General features: G+C 43.3%; 1 protein-coding gene across 6 annotated transcripts in view; it reads right to left on the bottom strand.

Moving 5' to 3' along the window:
• NECTIN1 (nectin cell adhesion molecule 1) overlaps positions 1-23,869 on the bottom strand; it is a 405,552-nt gene that overhangs the window by 380,354 nt on the left and 1,329 nt on the right. The window lies entirely within an intron of this gene.

Here is a 23,869-nt window from a genome sequence, read left to right as displayed (position 1 = left end):
CCTGTGAGCAGCCATTTAGTCTCTGCAACGGTTCCTATAAAACCTACATGTAATTGTATTAATTAGCCCCAATTATAACGTTCTAATAATATGAAATCATTCAGACACCGACGGTCCTGTGAATAAGGTCACATCCGTACTGCTAACATTCTTGTATAAAGGAAAAGCAGAAGCTCTGCAGAACACATAGGCCTGGTAACCCCCTACATGTCTAGGTAGTACCGGCCGAGGAGCGCAGACAATTCACAATATGATTAGACTGTTATCTTGTGGAGGATAAATTAAAATGTATAGATTTGTACTCTGTCTTGTGTTGGTGCGCTCATTGGGTTCAGGTGCACATTGCCGCAGATACCCAGTGTGTGGCGCCGAGCGATAGATTCCATTTCTTCTCTTCTCCTGACTCTAATCTACTAAATGAAGGAAATGTGAGTCAACTCACGCATTTCTAGTTTAGATACGGTCTTTTTCATTTACGGTTCCCACAAGTGGAAACTGCCATAAATCCGGCAGCCCACCCCTATGCTTTCTTATCCATCCCTTTCGTATAGATAAATGAATCTCTTCCTTTCTATCCTTGCCACTTATTTTCTTTGCTTGAAGCTGTCTGTTCTGCTCCAATTATCCCTACCACTCCCTGGTAAAGTGATGACTTCAACTGCAAACCTTAATAGAGGCCACTCCACTGTGACCGTGATCCATTGTCCAGCGATAACCATGGATTCTGGGTAACCAGACCTAATCACACTCCTTACTGGGGTGGTTAACTGTGACATAGCTTTCCAAAGAAGATGGCACTGAGGACTTTCCAACATATGAGAAGATGGGAAGATATGTCTAGACAAAGCATAAGAATATTCTTATGTATTATGTACATGGAAGAAACCGGAACGGATAAAGATAAATGTCCAACCTAGAACACATGCAATGCTCCTCTTAGCTGCCATTGTAACAAAAGGATCTATGTATCTACAGTATCTATCATTTATGCTGTACTGTATTTATCTCTCTCATATCTATCTCTTATCATCTAATTATCTATTAACTATCATATCAATCTATTATCTATCTCATATCTATCTATAGATCTATCTATCATCTATTATCTATCTGTTATCTATCTATCATCTAGCTATCATCTATCATCTACTATAGATCTTTCTATCATCTATTATCTATATATGTATGTATCTATCATCTATCTATCTATCTATCATCTATCTATCTATCTGTTATCCATCTATCATCTTGTAATAATTATAGTGGATAACTCAGGAGACTCTTTGTGTGGAACAAGACAACTACAGGACACAGTTTTATAAGTGGTAAAGTCTATATTATCACGGTGATTCAAACAGGTGCAGAGAAAAACTCAAGTCCACAACACTTGGTGTAAATATTAAACGCAGCTTAACAGTCTATAGGAAACTTCAGAGGAAAATGCAATCACACAGAAAGTCTATGAAGCACAATTATTCTTGAGGATACTTGACACGAATAAATCCTTGTCTTAGTCCATGCACAGATAGATATGCTTATAAGGCAGTTCAAATCATATCTTAGCTCAACCAGGGAGGCCTGGGTAAAAGTCTCAGGTTTTTGCAGAGCAGCATCAGCTTACATGTCCAGCAAATGCAGATAGAAGTAAACACGAGCAGCAGATGAAGAAACTGGTGTACTCAGCAGGAACTCAGAGCAGAGTAGCAGGATCACCACACAGGTTCACAGGAGCAGGTGTATAGCCAGGGAGTAATCAGAGGTCAGGGGCTGGATGTAAGGCAGAATACTCTAGCACAGACTGAAGGCTGGGGTGGAGTTTTATAGCAGGAAGACACAGTGCACATGAGACCAAAGACGCCATCTTGGAAAAGGGCAGTAATGCACAAAAGGTAATAAAAAATGTTCAGAGTCCTGACACATTCATCTATCATCCAGCTATCTATCATCTATCTATCTATTTATCATCTATCTATCATCTATTATCTATCTATCTATCTATCTATCTATCTATCGTCTATCTCATATCTATCACATATCGATTATCTATCTTCTATTTATCTTTAGAAAAATAAGCAGCGCTCCTAATGATATAAAAGTGAAGGACTTTTTATTAATCCTGTAGCAACATTTGGTTTTATAACAAAACATTTCCTTTTGGCTTGAGAAAGGTTCTGTTATGGAACAGAAACGTTGCCACAAAACGTTGTTAATAAAACGTCCTTCACTTTTATAACATCATTAGGAGTGCTGCTTATTTTTCAATTTACATTATACTGGACTAAAAGGGTAAAAGTCCAAAAAATATTTTTGGTGCTGCTTTGCTATATTTTATATTCTTACTACATATTTTTTCTATTTATATATCTCTGTTTATTATCTATCTCAAATACAGATGAGTAGATCAAAATTCTTGAAATATGGGATAGTAAAATAGATAGATAGACAGATATAAGATAAATAGAGGACAAATATGGGTGTCACACACGTGGATCGTAGACCCACCGTTCCACAATCCAGGGGGTTCCAGGCTCAGGTACCACCAATGTGGCTTGAGATGTACGTATCATGGATAACAGGAAAAGGTTTGGGTTCAGACTAGACTGGTTCAACAACAGGTACAAGGTCTAACAGAATAGGTTCAGGAACAGGTTCAGGAATAGATTCAGGGACCTGACAACTAACCAGCTGGAACAAACTCTAACACTAAAAAGAGGAGAATGCATTACGTACTAGATGTCTCCCAGCTGTTGGCTGGGGGCAGATTCAGAGTTCTCGTGCTACCCCTTTAAGAAGCAGGGAGCGTGCGCGCCCACTAAGGGCACTGCCGGGAGACCCGTGTACCATGCGCGTGCCCAGGAGCAGGAAGCTACGGCAGAACAGGGAGACACCGCTGAGCGGCTGTGGGAATGTCGGCAACATGCAAGGATACCATTATTGGCAGTACAATGGGTTAGATAGAGAAGACAGAAAAAGAAGAACAAAAGAAAAAACAAAATGATGTGAACACTCAAAATAATATAACAAATGTACAAAAAATATTTTGTTGGAAAACAAGAAACATACATTTCTCTTAATAATAAAGACCATAATTTAAAAACTGTATTTTGTGTTTAGTTGTGTTATCTTCGTCTAATATTCAAATTTGTTTGGTGATCTGAAGCATAGGAAATCAGGAAGGGGGCAAACATTTTTCACACAATTGTACATAAAAAAATGTTTGTTTGATGTCGGTATTTTACAGTTAATGACCAGGAGAAGCGAAGATTTTTTTAAATTTTATTTAAAAAACTGACAGAGGCCAAAAATGATTTTGGCATTCTGAATAAAAACTACAGATCACATATGAGAATAAAACACATATGGGAGAGACTACAAAATGAAAGTAAATTTTAGATTTCCAACAAAGATTGTATTTCACTGTAATGAGAGTGTGAGAGCCAGGTGAAGTTGTGCCCATAATGCAATCCTCCTAGTCCAAAGTCCGCACTCCTTATATTATTGCTGCCCAGGAGCCGCATATTCTGTCCATTATATTTTTTTATTACAATATATTCTTACTTTAAACAGTGGAGAACATAAGTATTTGATACACTGCGGATTTTACAAGTTTTCGCACCTACAAAGAATGGAGATGTCTGTAATTTTTATTACAGGTACACTTCAACTGTGAGAGACAGAATGTAAAAATAAAATACAGAAATCACATTGTATGATTTTTACATAATTAAATTGCATTTTATTGCATAAAATAAGTATTTGATCACCGACCAACCAGCAAGAATTCTGGCTCTCACAGACCTGTTAATTATTCTTTAAGAAACCCTCCTACTCTGCACTCATTACCTGTATTAATTGCACCTGTCTGAACTTGCTACCTGTATAAAAGACAGCTGACCACACACACAATCACTCCCCAGCTCTCCACCATGGCCAAGACCAAAGAGCTGTGTAAGGACACAGGAACAAAATTGTAGACCTGTACAAGCCTGGGATGGGCTACAGGACAATAGGCAAGCAGCTTGGTGAGAAGGCAACAACTTTTGGCACAATTATTAGAAAATAGAAGAAACACAAGATGACTGTCAATCTTCCTCGGTCTGAGGCTCCATGCAAGATCTCACCTTTAGGGTAAGAATGATTCTGAGAAAGGTCAGGAATCCGCCTACAACTACACGAGAGGACCTGGTCAATGACCTGAAGAGAGCTGGGTCTCAAACATCACAGTTAGCAACACACTACACCATCATGGATAGAAATCTTGCAGGGCTCGCAAGGTCCCCCTGCTCATGCAAGCACATGTCCTGGCCCGTTTGAAGTTCACCAATAACCATCATGATGATACAGAGGAGGCATGGAAGAAGGTCATGTGTTTAAATGAAACCAAAATCAAACTTTTTGGTATCAACTTCACTCGCTGTGTTTGGAGAAAAAAGGATGAGTACAACCCCAAGAACACAGTCCCAACTGTGAAGCATGGTGGGGAAAATATTATACTTTGGTGGTACCTCTCTGCAAAGGGGACAGGATGAATGCACTGTATTGAAGGGCGGTCATGTATCATGAGACTCTGGCTAACAACTTCTTTCCCTCAATAAGACCATTGAAGATGGGTCGTGGCTGAGTCTTCCAGCATAAAAATGACCCGAAACATACAGTCAGGGCAGCTAAGGAGTGGCCGTGTAAGAAGCATTTCAAGGTCCTGGAGTAGCCTAGCCAGTCCCCAGACCGGAACACAAAATAAAATCTATTGAGGGAGCAGAAACTCAATGTGGCCCAGCAACAGCCCTGAAAACTGAAAGATCTGGAGAAGATCTGTATGGAGGAGTGAGCTAAAATCCCTGCTTCAGTGTGTGCAAACTTGGTTCTGAACTACAGGAAACATCTGACCTCTGCAAGTGCAAACAAAGGTTTCAGTACCAAATATTAACGTCTGTTTTTCTACTGTATAAAATACTTATTTCATGCAATAAAATGCAATTCATGATATAAAAATCATACAATGTGATTTTCTGGATTTGATTTTTAGATTCTGTCTCTCACAGTTGAAGTGTATCTACGATAATAATTATAGACCTCTCCATTCTTCGTAGGTGGGAAAACTTGCATAACCGGTAATATATCAAACACTTATTTTCCCCAATGTAAGTAGCATTCTTGTATATATGCAAACCAAGCATTTCCAGAAGCAAATAAGCAAACACCACGGATGATAGACTTTATCAGTTTGTACCATGAGTAGTTTCTAGGACATTGCACTCACCTCCTATATAAACACAATGCTCTGCGCTCCGACACTGACTGTGGCCGGTGACCTCCACCAGTCATGGGCTACTCTGCTGCCAAACTTCTCACATTGTTATCCAACCTGCAATGTTCACTTACATACATTGTACCAATATTAACTCTCTACAGATAAATGGAGGTCTGGACGCTTGGTCATTAAAATACTGGACCTGCACTCTCTCAGTCATTATGTACCTCCTTTAGAAATGTACGGCGCAGCAATGCAAATTCTCACACCCTGCACATGTTAATAATGGCAACACCCATTTAACCTCACAATTCGTTATGTACAGTAACATTATAGAATATTTCATACATCTTGCTGTGAATAGTAAAATGTAATGGCCATACGGCAAGGTGAACATGGGCTGCCATAACTTTTAGCAATTTAGGCTAGTTTCACACTAGCGTTTGTAGCAGCTGCGGAGGGCTGCGGACTTCCTCCGTGAAGCCCCGCCCTCGGCCGCACCTCCCCCGCTAGCTCCGCCTATTTCTGCATGCGGCCTGTGTATCGTTTTGACGATGCGGAAAAAAATAAATTTCTAAAGGCTGCGTCCTACGCTGGTCGCCACATCGTCAAAACGACGCATGCGGAAGCATCCACATACAGCGGCATGACCTGCGTACCTAATGTTAAAGATAGGTACACAGGCCGCATGCAGAAATAGGCGGAGTTAACGGCCGAGGGCGGGGCTTCACGGAGGAAGTCCGCAGCTCTCCGCAGCTGCTACAAATGCTAATGTGAAACAGGCCTTAGAGGGCTGCTGTGGGCACTAGGGAAGTGAGGGGACTGCTGTGACAACTAGGGAAGGGATGGGGTTGCTGTGACCACTAGGGAAGTGAGGGGGGCTGCTGTGACCAAGAGGGAAGTGAGGGGGCTGCTGTGACCACGAGGGAAGTGAGGAGGCTGGTGTGACCACGAGAGAAGTGAGGAGGCTGCTGTGACCAAGAGGGAAGTGAGGGGGCTGCTGTGACCACGAGGGAAGTGAGGAGGCTGGTGTGACCACGAGAGAAGTGAGGAGGCTGCTGTGACCACTAGGGAAGTGAGGTGGGCTGCTGTAACCACCAGGGAGGAGGGCTGTTGTAACCACTAGGGAAGTAAGGGGGAGACCACTAGGGAAGTGAGGGGGCTTCTGTGACCACTAGGGAAGTAAGGGGGCTGCTGTGACCACTAGGGGTGAAGGGACTGCTGTGACCACTAGGGAAGTGAGGGGGCTGCTGTGACCACTAGGGAAGTAAGGGGGCTGCTGTGACCACTAGGGAAGTGAGGGGGCTGCTGTGAGAAGTAGAGAGAAGAGTGGATTGCTGAAACTACAGAGGAATTGAGGGAGGCTGCTTTAATTACAGGGAAAGTGAGAAGAGTCTGCTGAGATTACTATGGAAGTGGGAGCATTTGTTGATGCATTGGGAACTTGGGGTTAATATAGAAATCATGAGGCTCCAAAGCAAAAGTCCTAATTTGGTCCCCCCTACTGTCACCTCCAAAAATATATTTGGAGTAGGTGGGCTTTTACCTACTGCACAGGCACAACAATTATTCCTTTGCTGCAGCCTCTTAGTGTTCTCACCCAATACAGTACCCCATTTATGGTAGAGTTTGGTGCCGCCCTAAATACTCCCCCACTCACAGTATGATATCCTCACAGTGAACTCCCCCACACAGTTTGATACCACAGAGGCACCAAACACACAAATTATGATGCCCTCATAATTTCTCCACATACAGTATTACCCAAACATCCCTTCTCATAATATCATGGCTCCTACAGCCCCTCACATACAGTTTGATTGCCCCCAACGACCTCCACACACAGTATGATGGTCCATACAGCCACAACCACACATTATCATGGGCTCCACTTAGTATAATCCCGCCAAACACAATATGATGGCCATCCACAGCCCACAGGCAGTATGATGGCCTCTACACAATATAATTTCCCCCCATTCAGTATCATTTCCCTACACACACAACATCATGGTCTACATAGTACTAAGACTAAAATAATAAAACTACTTACTGAACTAGCCCCAGTCCCCCAATGTGCTGTTCTTCTCTGTGCCCTGTGTGGACTGACGCACCACACAACGGGTGCAATCTAGTGACTTTATCGGCCTGCTGCACTGAGACTCAGATGCACAGGCTGTATGGTGGCCCAAGCACCTGGTGACGCCCTGTTACACCATTGTGTCCAATGGTATCTGTAGGCAATTACTTTTCCCACCTCCCCAATGCACATGAATGCTCAACTGAACTGAGAGTTCACGCTTTTTGAATAGGTAAAGAAGATAACAAAAGAATCGACCACTGATAAACTAACTGCCCAATCCTTCTCTTCACAACATCATCTGTTGAGTAAGACTCAGGAGCCCCCCATGCACATGACATGGTTGGCCGGTTTGAGAAAACCAATATTTCGTTATTCCGCTCTCGCAACTGAATGCACAATAGACTGAGATGGCGATCAGCTTAATCGACAGCTATCTCATTAGTATGGCTGGCTCAGAATTGTGACGTATTGTTTATTATCTGATGTGTTTATTACTGATTGACTCTAGTAGAGACATCTCCCCTAAAACCAAAAGGATAGAACGCTGAAATTATAGTCAATCCTTCACTCCCTTGATATCTTCTGTTGGGTGGGAGTTAGGAGACATCATACCCTTCAGATCATCGGCCGGTCCTGCCTAAAAGGATGGATTCAGACTTTTTTTATCATGTGTCTGAGGGTCTTTCCAGATTTGTTAAAGGTACCGTCACACTAGGCGATATCGCCAGCAATCCGTGACGTTGCAGCGACCTGGATGGCGATATCGCTGTATTTGACACGCAGCAGCGATCTGGATCCCGCTGTGAAATTGCTGGTCGCTGCTAGAAGGTCTGCACATTATTTGGTCGCTAGGTCGCCGTGTATCGCCGTGTTTGACAGCAAAAGCGACGATACCAGCGATATTTTACACTGGTAACCAGGGTAAACATCGGGTTACTAAGCGCAGGGCCGCGCTTAGTAACCCGATGTTTACCCTGGTTACCAGCGTAAAAGTTAAAAAAACAAACAGTACATACTCACCTGCGCGTCCCCCAGCCTCTGCTTCCTGACACTGACTGAGTGCCGGCCCTAAACTGAAAGTGAAAGCAACAGCGGTGACGTCACCGCTCTGCTGTTAGGGCCGGAGCTCAGTCAGCGTCAGGATGCAGAGGCTGGGGGACGCGCAGGTGAGCATGTACTGTTTGTTTTTTTAACTTTTACGCTGGTAACCAGGGTAAACATCGGGTTACTAAGCGCGGCCCTGCGCTTAGCAACCCGATGTTTACCCTGGTTACCCGGGGACCTCGGCATCGCTGGTCGCTGGAGAGCGGTCTGTGTGACAGCTCTCCAGCGACCACACAGCGACGCTGCAGCGATCGGCATTGCTGTCGCTATCGCTGCAGCGTCGCTTAGTGTGACGGTACCTTAAGGCTCAGCTTCTAGAATAATTGAAAATGTTCCTTCAGCATAAAATCCTTGTCCTAGAGATACTTGTGCTTCCTTTGTAATTGCTTTGGTGTCCTTGCTTTATTTTAAATGACGTAAGCAAATTCTCGATGCATAAAAATCTACTTCTATTCCTGGTGCATGGCCCACCAACCTATTTGGCATCCGTTTATGAAACTGTGTTTGGACCATACATTATAGTCTATTCCCTACATTGTAAATTTGTCACTTCGCAATAAAAAGCAAAGTGTAATTTTACCAGAGAAAGTGTTCGCTCCATCATGTGATTCTGATTAGTCTTCAAAAATATCAGCTGCAAGACTGAAAATGACTCCCACCCGTAAAGGTGCCAGTTTAATAGAAAGCCACAGCTTAATGAACTGGAATTAAACAGGACCAGCCTTTCCGCATGACTAAAATATTAATGGAGAAAAGTCTTACCGAAGCTCAATAACACTGAAGACAAAAATTCTATGTGGGTGGCAGATTATACTCGTACCGTAAAGCCCCATTTACACGGGCAGAAAATCCAGTGTGCTGAACAACGATATAAGCTTGTGATCGAGCAATAAATGAGTGCTCGTTTGATTGGCAGACATTCACATTGGGCAAAGACTGGAAATGAACGTTTGTGCAAACAATCTTTCCGAAATTTCCCAAAATATATTTATTTTAAATAATAGTTTATTTTCTGTTTATTATACTTAAATATTGAAATATCGTTACATCTCCCCATGTTAAGGGTACATTTCTATAGGCAAATTTCTTACTATAAAAGTTGATGGTGATTATTTAACTGCTCTTTAAGATATGATCATGCAAACTTTATAGTGATTTACATAAGAAGATGTGCAGCAGATTATTTTTTAGGAAGCATAAAAAATGAGATGAGTCTACAAACAAGCTACCAACCAGCTGTCACGACACAGCTGTCATGTGACCCGGGACCAGGGGCTCCTTCCCTGTCACTAACACTAGGGGGTGCCCTAGCTCACCCTATTCCCCGGGATACTTCTGAAGGTGAAGATGCCGGGGCTGCCACCTTTGCCTTATCTCCTGAGTTAGCCCTCTGTCTGTTCTCTTTCCCCACCCAGGGAAGAGGGGCACTACTGTGCACCACAGTACACCAACCAGAAAAAGAAGGGAACACAAACAAAGGTTAACTGAAAAGATCAGGCATACAAATATTCACTCACTTATAACAGAGGATTGCATCAGGGAGTGGAGGTTGGGGAAAAAAAAAAGTAGATGAGGGAAGGGAATTATCACACTTACAAACCACACAACAGTCACAGATAACTCCTCCAAATCTCCTTCGAATATAAACATCTCTCCTCCAAGCCATGTAGCAAATGCTAGCTCTGACATGGATTAGAATTGGGACCCAGATTATTAAATGGAATTGGAGTGGCTAACCGAGCTCAGCTGAGAGCTCAGAGTTTCCAACATAGCCGATTAACCCTTGTACTGCCAAAAGAAATAAACACCATTAAAACGAAGGAGAAGTGCTTTTTCTAAGCCCAGGAGTAGGAGCAATCAGATGCTGCAGTGTTCTGGTTCCTCTCTGTTGTGGTAGCTGCTTGACACCAGCGCTCCTCGGCTAATGAGTCAAAAGGTCAATAATTATGAATGATTGCTTCTCGTTTGGCCCATTAAAGACCTGATTAAAAGGGCTTTTACCCAATGTAACCAAATTCTAAACAAATAATTCATCTGGGCATGTTCTATAATTAACATATAGTTTGTATACTTCCTTTGTCCACCCTCTTGGCATGTAAACCATAGACGACATCACCTTCTGCTTTACAAGAAGGATTACAGAGGCAAACGTTCCGAGAGTTATTATGCCAACATGTCCCACATTTACAGCAATAAGGAAGCCTTTTGTTCCTTGTTCTAGACTTCCTGTGATGTCCAATACAACTAAGAGCCTACAGAACGGATATGTTATTATTTATTTCAGCAGACGCGGCACAGTCCTCTGCCACCCTATTTAATAACACTACGAGAGGAAGCGATCTGGGGCATCGTAGATAGGGAAAGCTCCCAGCCATGATAATAATTGTTTTTAACTGGCTCTTCTGGTTTATAGAGGCAAAATGTTTCATGACATTCCTGTCTGAAGAACTAGGACAGATTGCGCTATAAAGCTGATGGATGTTACAGTTGTCTGCCACTTGACTGTATTTTCCACCTAGTAAGCTTGTATTGATTGCAAGGAGAAGCTGTGTTGGCCTTCTATAAAGTTTTTCCCAGCATGTAAGGCCTGGAAATGGAAATAAGATTGTGAGCCAGTGGGGGGGAACTGAAGTTAATATTTTTTAGACAAGGTTTCTGAAAAAATAATGCGAAATTATATCAACCTCTGGCATGCCAATGACTTTATACTAGTGATGAGCGAATATACTCGTTACTCGAGATGTCTCGAGCACGCTCGGGGGTCCTCGGAGCTCGGAAATTTAGTTTTTCTTGCCGCAGCTGAATGATTTACATCTAATAGCCAGCATAAGTACATGTGGGGGTTGCCTGGTTGCTAGGGAATCCCCACATGTACTTATGCTGGCTAACAGATGTAAATCATTCAGCTGCGGCAAGAAAAACTAAATCTCCAAGCACTAAAAAATACTCGGAGGTCACCAAAGCATGCTCGAGAAATCTCTAGTAACGAGTATATTCGCTCATCACTACTTTATACCTGTAGTTAAAATGTAGAAGACAATTAGATAAAAGTGAACTAACTTGTTGAATATGACTTCTTGGCACATATTAAAGGGAATTTGTCAGGAGGTTTTTACCTTCCTTATCTGATAGAAGTATGACGTCGGGGCTGAGACCCAGATTCCAGCGATGTATTACTTACTAGGCTGCTTCATGCACTTTTGATAAAAAAAAGTTCTTTGCTGCAGATCTTAGTAGTTCACGTAGTGCAGAGCTTTGTATAACCCCGCCCACACCACTGATTGGCAGCTTTCTGTGTACTGTACTTAGGCAGAAACCTGCCAATCAGTGGTGGGGGCGGGGTTATACAGAGCTTATGAATGTGGAGGACTACATAGCAGCAGTGTTACTAGTCCGATAGAGATAAAATAACTGTTTTATCAGCCGGAGTTTATCTCTTTCTGTACATTATTCTGTTCTCAGATTGTGTGGTAAGAATCTTCTGACAGATTCCCTTTAATAGTAAAATGCAAATATAAAAATAAAAGTCTAAATGTATTAATTATCTAATTACTACAAAAGTCCCATAATCGTATAACTTAAAAATCCCTGATATATAGTGATTTGTAACAGGATCTGGTCAGTGCACTCCATAGAAAATAGGACATCAGTGATTATACTGATACAGTGCCAACTTCTGCTCTCTATATCCAAGGTATGGGAACACACGCACAGACACGCACGCGCACAGACACACATGCGCATACTCACGCACAACTTGGTGAACAGAAAGCTATGTGGACACGCTGTGGATTTTGCTGCGGATCCGCAGCGGTTTTGACGCTGCGGATTCGCTGCAGTTTTCTATGAGTTTACAGTACCATGTAAACTTATGGAAAACAAAATCCGCAGTGCACATGCTGTGGTAAAAACGTGCGGAAATGCTGCGTTGTTTATTCCACAGCACGTCAATTCTTTGTGCGGATTCCGCAGCGGTTTACACCTGTTCAATAGGAATCCGCAGGTTTAAAACCGCAGGTGGAATCTGCACAAACACCACGGTAAATCAGTGGTAATTCCGCAGTAAATCCGCAGGTAATCTGCAGTGCGGTTTACCTGCAGATTTACAAAAACATGTGCGGAAAAATCCGGAGAGATCCAACCTACATATGCACATACCCAAAATGTAGACAATGGGTGATCTTTAGTTTGAACAAGTAACTATATTTGTAAGTGAGAGTGTAAGGAGCTTAACTATTATTACACACACAAAAAAATAGATGAAAATGATCCCCCATGCCTTATATCATACTGATCGGTAAGTTGAACTAAAGCAGCAGTACACAAAGTTTCTTAGGATGACCATAAACTTCACTGACCATGTGGGAGAAGGGAATTTTTCCTCGAGAAAAAAAAACAAAACAGGTTGAGCATTTCGGAACATAACTGCCAATCCTTAGGGAGGCCAACATATACATTAGCTGGTCTGCCAGTTCCAGTTTTGGCCAACTTTTATCCAATGACCTTTTTTAAGGTCTCCATACACATTACACTAACATGGCCTGGCTCGGCTGACAGTCTAATGTGTAAGTGGTATTCGTGACTCTCCCCCGACAGATGATGTCCGGCATGTCCGATGGAGGAGTCAGGAGAGATATCTGTTGCCTGAAGGATGAAAATGATCTACAATTACTTCACTTTTGAGGACTTCTGATCAGCACCTTTATCCTCACATGTAAAGCGCCATGGAATAAATGGCACTATAATAATAAATAATAACAACAACACAATAGACAATAATAGGATCAGGCAACAGAAGATCATGGTGCTACAGGAATGTCTTTATACACAAGTATCTCTTATTGGTACATTAGTGTACCATTTCCTAGGATTTACAAAATAGCACATTATGTCCAAATAGTAACTGGAATGCCAAAGACTACAAGTGCAGGAGAAAAGCAAAAAAGACTGTTGGCATGGTTTGGTTTAGCCTCCTGCTCCCTCCTCTGCCCTGGTCGGCATGGTTTGGTTTAGCCTCCTGCTCCCTCCTCTGCTCTGGTCAGCATGGTTTGGTTTAGCCTCCTGCTCCCTCCTCTGCTCTGGTCGGCATGGTTTGGTTTAGCCTCCTGCTCCCTCCTCTGCTCTGGTCAGCATGGTTTGGTTTAGCCTCCTGCTCCCTCCTCTGCTCTGGTCGGCATGGTTTGGTTTTGCCTCCTGCTCCCTCCTCTGCTCTGATCGGCATGGTTTGGTTTAGCCTCCTGCTCCCTCCTCTGCTCTGGTCGGCATGGTTTGGTTTAGCCTCCTGCTCCCTCCTCTGCTCTGGTCGGCATGGTTTGGTTTAGCCTCCTGCTCCCTCCTCTGCTCTGGTCAGCATGGTTTGGTTTAGCCTTCTGCTCCCTCCTCTGCTCTGGTCAGCATGGTTTGGTTTAGCCTTCTGCTCCCTCCTCTGCTCTGGTCGGCATGGTTTGGTTTTGCCTCCTGCTCCCTCCTCTGCTCTGGTCGGCATGGTTTGGTTTTGCCTCCTGCTCCCTCCTCTGCTCTGATCGGCATGGTTTGGTTTCGCCTCCTGCTCCCTCCTCTGCTCTAGTCGGCATTCCTTTCCTCCTGCTTCCAGAATGGCCGCCACTGTGACATGGGAAGTTCAGTGGGAAGTCTAAACCACAGAAGTGTGGAGCTGCAGGCATTGAGCCCATGCATATAAAATGTATATATTTCATTTTCAGTCCCAGGGTGGAGGATCACTATAATGTTCTTGGCCTACAACTCCAAACTTCACATCTCCTATTAAAGTCGTAAATCTCCACAATGTCCCCAAAACTCTGTAGCAATTTCTGTCTGGTGCTCGGATTTATTGAACTAATATTCTTGCATCAATCTGTTCGGTTTTTCGATTTCTGCTCTTAAAAAAACTAATATTACTCTCAGCAAATAGCCAGAAGTGATGCAATGATTGCAAAATATCTCCCATTTGTATGGGGTGAATGATGGTGAAATCCACACAGTTAGCCAGAAAACACTTTGTGGAGGCCTCGGATTCTTAAGTGAAGTTCTGCTATAGAGAAACTTATTAAAGGAACTCATCAACTCCAGAAACGTTAGTTACTTGCAAATACAGTGGTGATCTGCAGGTTTAGATGATGCCTGGCTGATTGAATCTGGATTATAATTTCTCAAATTCTCACGATAGCGACTTATCGTTCACGATAATTGTGTAATGGGACTGGGTCAAGCGACTGAACAATGTGTCCAAAAACAAACATCCATTGTGCGTGCAATCGTTTAGGAGGAGCGAAAAAATTATCATTCAACTTTGGAAAATTGTATAATGTAAATGGAGATTGTTCTATAATTTGATTGACCTAAAGGAGGAGGAGAAATTCAAGTCCCCAACAGACTGACCATGCTCCAAGGCAATAAATAGTTCAAGGGCAGAGGAATCATTGGAACCAATAAATATTTGGGATTATTGAACATTTTTCTGCTTTTCTAATTGATTACATTTTGTTTATACAGAATCGACGGCAATGTTTGTACAATATTCAAAATATGGGAATGACACGGAATACACATCATCCACTTCAGATTCTCTGTGTGTGAACACACTGCTCCCATTTCCGTGTTACAATGTAACCAACGCTATTCAACCATCTCACTCGCGCTTTTCGTCCTGTGTAAACACTTGTCAGATGTTTGCTAGTCGGCAGTTACGATCATTGTTCAGACGATTATCTGCTTGTGCAAATGAGCCCTTATTGGAGCAGCAACTAGTGGGAAAAAATGGTATATCCTCCCTGCAGCCGCTCATTTCTAGTCATCGGGGCGGTGCAGAGAGCGGCCACAGTCACTGCTAACTTTACTGTGACCGCAATGAAATCATTCTCCGGAACTTTCACCGACAACCTGCTCTGCAGTGTGTGTGCAGCGTGCGTGTGCTGTACAGGCTGTCAATCAATGTGCAGGGAACCGATTACGGTGCATTCAATGTATAGTATAGTGCATGGTGATTGTACCTGCTCCCTGTACCGCCCCCATGACTGGAAGCCAGCAGGTACAGGGAAGATAGAAGTTCACTTTCTCCCTGTAGCCGCTTATCCAGATGATTTAAATGCTGTTCAACAGCAGATTACCCCTATACCTGCAGGTTAACATTGTTCTGGAGGTGAGAGGTTCCCCATAAATATATTGGGACATCATGGACAATACACTTATATTCCTATAATCTGACATCAGTGCTGTTTGACGTGTGCTTAAATATAAATCGATTCATACAGGAGCTCTTATGTGTGTCCATACACATTACAAGAACATATCTGGTTATTTTCTACTGTAAAATGTCCATTACGATTTCATTCTTGCTGCAGTAAGACCCCAGTGACTGTGCCATATAGGAAATGGGCTTATTATGGGCATTATTTGGGGCACTTGCATGATTAACACTCCCTTATATAAGCTTTTCCTTCTCTTTAAAACTGCAATCACACCCTGTGGCCAGAAACGCTGCACTGCCATCTTTTTACAGCTCCCCTGAATCACTTCACTTTGCAGGTGAATGTGCCAAGACACTTACCGTATGGGTTGTCCAACTGTGACCCTACACAATTATTTTTGGTAGAAAAGTCCCCTAAAAATTAATTAATCACAGAGTCCCCGGTCATTGTGATCTGCGCAGAACGTGGCAGGTAAATGTTTGACTGCTCAGCAGGGCCCCCAAACAAGAAATGAAGCATTGCAGATGAGGTTACATATAAAGTGGGTGCGGAAAGTATTCAGACACCTTTAAATTTTTCACTCTTTGTTTCATTGCAGCCATTCGGTAAATTCAAAAAAGTTCATTTTTTTCACATTAATGTACACTCCGCACCCCGTGTTGACTGAAAAAAAAAACCCAGAAATGTGGATATTTTTGCAAATTTAATAAAAAAGAAAAGCTGAAATTTCACATGGTCATAAGTATTCAGGCCCTTTGCTCAGACACTCCTATTTAAGTCATATGATGTCCATTTCCTTGTGATCCTCCTGGAGATGGTTCTACTCGTTCATTAGATGCAAGGTGTTTAAATAAACTGATATGACTTGATTTGGGAAGGCACACACCTGTCTATATAAGACCTCACAGCTCACAGTGCATGTCAGACCAAATGAGAATCATGAGGTCAAAGGAACTGGCCAAGGAGCTCGGAGACAATTGTGGCAAGGCACAAATCTGGCCAAGGTTACTACAGAAATTATGCAGTACTCAAGGATCCTAAGAGCACAGTGGCCTCCATAATCCTTAAATGGAAGAAGTTTGGGACCACCAGAAGTCTCCCTAGACCTGGCCGTCCAGCCAAACTGAGCAATCGTGGAGAAGAGCCTTGGTGAGAGAGGTAATGAAGAACCCAAGATTACTGTGGCTGAGCTCCAGAGATGCAGTAGAGAGATGGGAGAAAGTTCCACAAAGTCAACTTTCACTGCAGCCCTCCACTAGTCAGGCCTTTATTGCAGAGTGGCCCGATGGAAGCCTCTCCTCAGTGCAAGACATATGAAAGCCCACACAGTATTTGCTAAAAAACACATGAAGGACTCGCAGACTATGAGAAATAAGATTCTATGGTCTGATGAGACGAAGATGGACCTTTTTGGTGATAATTCTAAGCGGTATGTGTGGAGAAAACCAAGCACTGCTCATCACCTGCCCAATACAATCCCAACAGTGAAACATGGTGGTGGAAGCATCATGGTAGGGGGGTGTTTTTCATCTGCAGGGTCAGGAAGACTGGTTGTCATTGAAGGAAACATGAATGCAGCCAAGTACAGAGATATCCTGGATGAAAACCTCTTCCAGAGTGCTCCGGACGTCAGACTTGGCCGAAGGTTCACCTTCCAACAAGACAATGATCCTAAACACACCGCTAAAATAACAAAGGAGTGGCTTCAGAACAACTCTGTGACCATTCTTGACTGGCCCAGCCAGAGCCCTGACCTTATCCCAATTGAACATCTCGGGTAGACCTGAAAATGGCTGCCCACCAACGTTCACCATCCAACCTGACGGAGCTGGAGGTTATCTGCAAGGAAGAATGGCAGAGGATCCCCAAATTCAGGTGTGAAAAACGTGTTGCATCAATTCCAAGAAGACTCATGGCTGTACTAGCTCAAAAGGGTGCTTCTACTCAATACTGAGCAAAGGGTCTGAATACTTATGACCATGTGATATTTCAGTTTTTCTTTTTTAATAAATTTGCAAAAATTTCTACATATGTTTTTTTTTTTCAGTCAAGATGGGGTGCAGAGTGTACATTAATGAGAAAAAGATGAACTTTTTTGAATTTACCAAATGGCTGCAATGAAACAAAGAGTGAAAAATTTAAAGTGGTATGAATACTTACCGTACCCACTGTATGTCAGTATATATCAGGATATTTTTCTGTCTTCCTTCTGTTCCGGTTTCGCATTTTCAGAATGTCAGGCGTTCAGATAATTCAACTACACGAGAAATTGAATTGCACGCTGCACATGAGCTAATGCTGATACAACAAAATCATTGTCAAACGGTTATTGAAAATCCAAGAGGCCGTTCTTTCCCCGGAATATTTCACTGCTTAACTCGCTTATAAAGAAGAGATGCTTAATACTGCAATACCCAAATATCAGGCCAGAGACACAACACAGACATATATTGTAAAATATATTTATAATATACTTTTATGTGGATTATTCTCACTACATATGTAGCAGAGCTGAACTGGGCATTTAAAGGGATTGTTCACTGTTGGGGCCAATATATATATTGTTTCTTCACGAAATACATGTATTTGTAGCTAACAATCATTTTTGTAATTGGGTTTTATTAACAATGTTGCACGGTTTGTCTTCTGTGGGCTTCCTGTTGCACTGGCTGTTGTTGGAGGCAGAACGAGTTAAATGAGAATCCCTCAGCAAGATCGTTCTGATGACGCAGTAGAACTAATAGAATAGTTTCTAACCATTATCTGTCTTTTTCTGAGCTCTTCTCACTTGATTTATGACCACATTACAGTCGAAAGTGCAGGAAATAAAAAGCCTGTAAAAGCCAAAAGGTGCAAAATATTTAATGAAACCCAATTGCAAAAATGATTTTTAGCCCCAAGTACATGCATTTACGCAAAGAAAATTAAAAAAAATTGTCGTTGGAGAAGGACAACCCCTTTAACTCTTTGGTGAATGCAGAGTTCACTATATAGAACCGCAGCTAGCCTTATAGTCGCACCCTCAGCACTGCTACATCTGGTAGAGCAGAAATGATGGTGTGTACATGATCGCACTGCCGTTATCCTCAGGCTAATCCGCAGCACGGACGCCCTGCATCCCAGACTCCATCTGTCTAATCCCGGCATTTGTGTCAGCCCTGTGCTGTACGGTATTTGTGTGTCGCCTCATGCTCCGTTGTTGTGTCTGCCTCTCTGCAGGCTGTGGGGGGCTTTTTCCTTCCTCACACCTGCATAGAATAGGGTCGAGGTGCATTACAGCCCCCCTATTGTCTCTGCGCTCCATATAGGCGCCCGCTGCACTCCGCTTGTCAGTCTAAATTAGTGATGTGAGAAGTAATTGCTTGACCTGATGTATTTGTCTCGAGGTTGCAGGAACCATTCACAGTACATTGCTGATGTGCCGAAAACCTCCGCGCTGATGAAATCGATGGAGTTTAGTGCCTGAGCTCACGACTTCTTGTCCGCATGCATCTAATTACAATAACGCTGAACTGTATCTAAGAATTGCATCCGATTCCCAATTAGAAGACATTTTTCGGTTCTTGATGACTGGGGAGCCGTCCTCCATGCTGAATAGGGGTCAGGGTTGTGCCTGGTAATGGAAGCTGAGGTCCATCAATGTCGCTCTTTAGAAGGGAGCGTACGGCCATGAGTATCGCTGTAATATAGGGGGAGGGCTCAGCCCAGAAAAACTTCTAGGAAAGGTTCCTTGAGCCGCCTCCATTGACCCCACATACAATAATTCGGGATAGCTGTTAGTTGCTTACCAGCAGGTTTTACCCAAAAGCATAAAAGGACGAAGAAAAGCTCGAAAATGTGCGTGCCGACAGTAGACATCCAAAAATCTGCTTGTGTTAGAGGGATTTTTCCATTTAACGCATCAACGCTATGGCCAGTCGGGGGGGGGTCGGACTACTGTGCCGCCCATCGGTTGTCAGAACTATGAAAAGTTTGTGCCGCTTTGTGTTTGATGCTTATTTCAGAGGCAGCATGGTCGGACATTGATAAATAGGCTAGTCATGTGACTTCTAAAGAAAAAAAGCCTGCAGGGGTATGGCTTCATTTGTCTTTGGTAGATATTTGGAAATCAGCTCTAATTGTAAAGTGCTGCGGAATATGTTGGCGCTATATAAATAAAAAAATATATTATTATTAAGGTTTATCGAATTTGCCTCAAATTTAAAATGAAAAATTGCATTCGCCTGGATCTAACATTCTTCTGATTCACCTTGAGGAAATTCAGTAAAATATTGTCCACTTGCTGCCTATTTTGCCGACTAGGAGGCCGGGAAGGGATCAAAATTTTTTTTCACTCATCTGACCCTCACCTGTCTTGTCACTCAGCCCTGCTCCAGTCTGGTTCTTTTTCTTTGGTCTAGTGGGGTGTCTTACTCAAACATTCAACATCTTCAGGTCATCGGACACTGACCAGGCACTATAACGTCATGATGTCAGAGACGTATGTCACGACGAGATGTGGGGTGTCTTACTCTGACGTCCAAAATCTTCAGCTCATCAGACATTGTCCAGGCACCGCAACGTCATGATGTGGGAGAACTACGTCACGACGAGGTGTGAGGTCTCTGGCTCTGACGTCCGGCATCTTCAGCTCATCAAGCACTGACTAGGCACTGCAATGTCATGATGTGGGAGACCTATGTCACTACGAAGTTTGGGGTGTCTTACTCTGACGTCCGGCATCTTTAGCTCATTGGACACTGACCTCGCACCGCAACAACATGATGTCTGAGACCTACGTCAAGATAAGGTGTGGGGTGTCTTACAAGAAGTCATTTAAGTCAGAAAGGAGTTTTTGTGGACAAAATTTCTGTGCTTCTGAGTGATTAAAGATGTCAGTCCAGAAGTTAGTAAAATAATGATATTTGTGGTCTATTCTATGCATTTCAATTGTAAAGTGCTGCGGAATATGTTGGCGCTATATAAATAATAATTATTATTATTTCAAAGTTACAATCACGTCTTCAGAAAGTAACCACATGTACAAGGAGTTATGACGTGCATTATTGTTGTTATGATGTCGCAGGACCTTGGAAGCTACAAAGATGCCGGGCATCTGAGGAAATGACCACACAGGACCAAAGAAGATGACCGAATATATTCTGAGGCCAGGAGAGACACCAGCAGGAAGTAGAAATAATAGGTGCAAAGTGGAGACTTGGAGACTAAGGAGGCTCAAACGGTCCCTTTGGCCCATTTGGAAAGACTCTTACTATTAAAGACCTGTGATTGTTGGAGGCTTGTGGGAGAATTTGAAATGGGGCCCACAAGTTTCACGCTACATCACTGGACCTCAGAGTATAATACTGCACATTTGATTCACCAAATTTCCCGGGATGATTGGAGAGAATCGGCTCATCCTTAGACCACAGCGGTGTGGCCTTCACCCATCTGATACACACAGCATACCCTAAAAGTAATCCCCTTTTACTACCATTGCACATCTGGTCACAAAAGCATCAGACGGGCACAAATGTGCCTAACGGGGGACGAGAAAAACAGTCACATTGATGCCAACCGCTGCTGTAGTCACGGATCAGTTCTCCTAGAGCCTATTATGTAGGACCATCAGGAGATGAGATCCTTGTGAGATGGCACACCGAACCCTGCACACCATACCCTGTGCACTGTACCTTGTTCACCATAACCTGCACAATGTGCCCTGCACACCTACTTTGCCCACCGCACCTTGCCCACCATACCGTCTACCGTACCCTGCACAATGTACCCTGCACACCACACCTTGCCCACTGTACCCTGCACACTGTACTTTGCCCACTGCACCTTGTCCACGGTACCCTGCCCACCGAACTTTACCCATCATTCCCTACCCACCGCACCTTGCCCACCTTACCCTGCACACCATACTTTGCTCATCGTACTCTGCACACCGTATCCTGCCCTCACCCATCAGCCATATGGACCTCCTGGACTGAGCATCGCTGTGTGTTTCCAGCCTCAGCTCAGACACTGGGTCGCAGCAGAGACCTGCAGTAGAGATACAGAGCCTCAGTGTCTTCTGCAGGGAGAAGGGAAGACAGATGTGCTGTGGAGCTTGTCAGGGGAATAAAATGAGGGAGTTTACCAACCATTACTGATTGGAAGAGTCTGTCATGACAACTGCAGAGGTGGCGGTGCATCCTGGCCCCAATCATCCCGGTAACACATGGGGCCTTGTTAAAGCCCCCACACGTTTTATATGATTATGTGGAGCTTTCTCTATACAAGTCTGAATGCACCAAACGGGATCTGCGATATCATACGGAGGATGCAGCAGAGCCAAGTTTGTAATCTGGCATGATATCATGACATATAAGGTGTGGGCAGCCATACTGCAGGGACTTAGTGACTTATTTTAGTTAAGTGACGCACTCAGTTCTGCTACATCTGTACAGAACGGTCAGCCTCAGACCATTGTGAAACATGGATGGATGTAATATGTGCATTCAGTCATGTCTCCTAGAGGTCACTCTGGCCATTACAGTGACCCCCTGTATGAACGCTTTCCTGACCTTTGTGCCCCGCTGTGCCGCCTAATAATGCCCTGGCCATGTCATAATTACATGATTGCTACTGTGCGCACCACCTGTAGGGCTAATGAGCAGCCGGCACTGCATCGCTGGCCAATATACTCTGCTAATCAGGGAAGATTTCATTAACAGGATTTATGCTAATAACAAGAGCCATCTGAATAGATCATTAACTCTTTCTTACCAGAATATACTTTTTTTTTTTTTTTTTTACCAGTTAGGAAGCAAACTCTTTCTAATGTGTCTGTCATTCCAGAGAACTGGTCATCATGGAGGGGTCCGTGATTCAGCGGCACTCATGTATGATCCGGTGAATGGTGTGATGGGGGATTGTGCATGACTATGGCTTTTAATAGACAGATTATGGTATTATGTCACTATGTCACTTTATGGCCTGAGTCAATGCCACTTGATTTGCATTTACTAATTTCTAGGAAAAAAAATCTGAGTATCTCAGCTGGCTATATATATTTTATACACATATACATACACACTGCAGAATGTACAGAACGTGTATGGAGGACACCGAGGTCCATTTATATGGCTTTATTGCTTTCCTATCAGCAGTAAAATTCACTACAATGTAGTACACAGAACAGTCAATGAAGACGTCCAACCATCTCTGCTTTATTAGTGCTACCATGGGGCTTGCATTCGTCTACAGCTACATTCACACTAGTGTAAGGAGAACATTGGTATTTTCAGAGGAACAACAATGGACATTTCTATCAGTAATGATCTGCTGGGGGCTTTCAGACGACCACTTTAGATTTTTCTGTAGAAACGCAGGGAATTTCATGCCATCTGGAATCAGCCTGTCCGCTCCAATGGATGTCAGCGGGGAAATTAATAGGTTGTTGGATAGGAAATGATTAGGATTGGGTTTGAAAAGAAAAGTACAAGTCAATGGATTGAATTGTAGTAAATGCAGAGTTTGTGTTTAAGAGGTGCCATTGAGCTACACCGACTGTGGCGGCTCAAGCCATGTCTGGTGTCTGTCATTGTTCCCTCCAGTTCCCTGAACACACAGTCAAGTTTGCACATCTCATTATGACAGGAGCCTCTCCTCTGTCTGCTGCATGATTTCTTTCAGCTGGGTCTCTTTGGATTCCTCATGTGCTGCTCGAATTGTCCTTACAGCCATGGTGAACGGCATACGAGTGGTCCTACAACCAGACCACCAGCACCCGAGATGTCGAATCGATTCACCAAGATGGACATTGGCAGTGAATTGGGCCAAAATGAAGTCAACAAAGAAAAAAAAAAAATCAGTCTGTAGCCACAAACTTTACAGGGTGGAAATAGTTAGCTAGGGAGGATGCAGCTCAGACAGCTGTGGGGCGGCTGTATGGGATCTGCCGAGTCTACACTCTGCATCCCAGAACTCTCTCATGCAGAATCACCCAGCCAAAATTAATTCTATCTGCTGCCCCCGTGTCATAGAGCAGCAGCCCCCTTGGCAACACGTCCCTTATTTTAATGTTATTGTGATGGAGGGAGGGACATGTCATTCTCCATATTGGCTGGCATAGATGCCTATCGTACCCTCCTTCCCCCAATAAGGGTCAGATCACAAAGAGCTTACATTTTGCCTCCAGTTTTATTTTCCAGTCCAGAGAACAGGACGATTCTCGGAGTGACCCAGTGGTCCTAACGCTCTCCGCACTATGTATAG

This window comes from Ranitomeya variabilis, chromosome 4 (assembly GCF_051348905.1).
Source record: "Ranitomeya variabilis isolate aRanVar5 chromosome 4, aRanVar5.hap1, whole genome shotgun sequence".
Lineage (NCBI taxonomy): Eukaryota > Metazoa > Chordata > Amphibia > Anura > Dendrobatidae > Ranitomeya > Ranitomeya variabilis.
The sequence above is the reverse complement of the archived record's forward strand: the minus strand, read 5'-3'. Positions and strand labels throughout refer to the sequence as shown.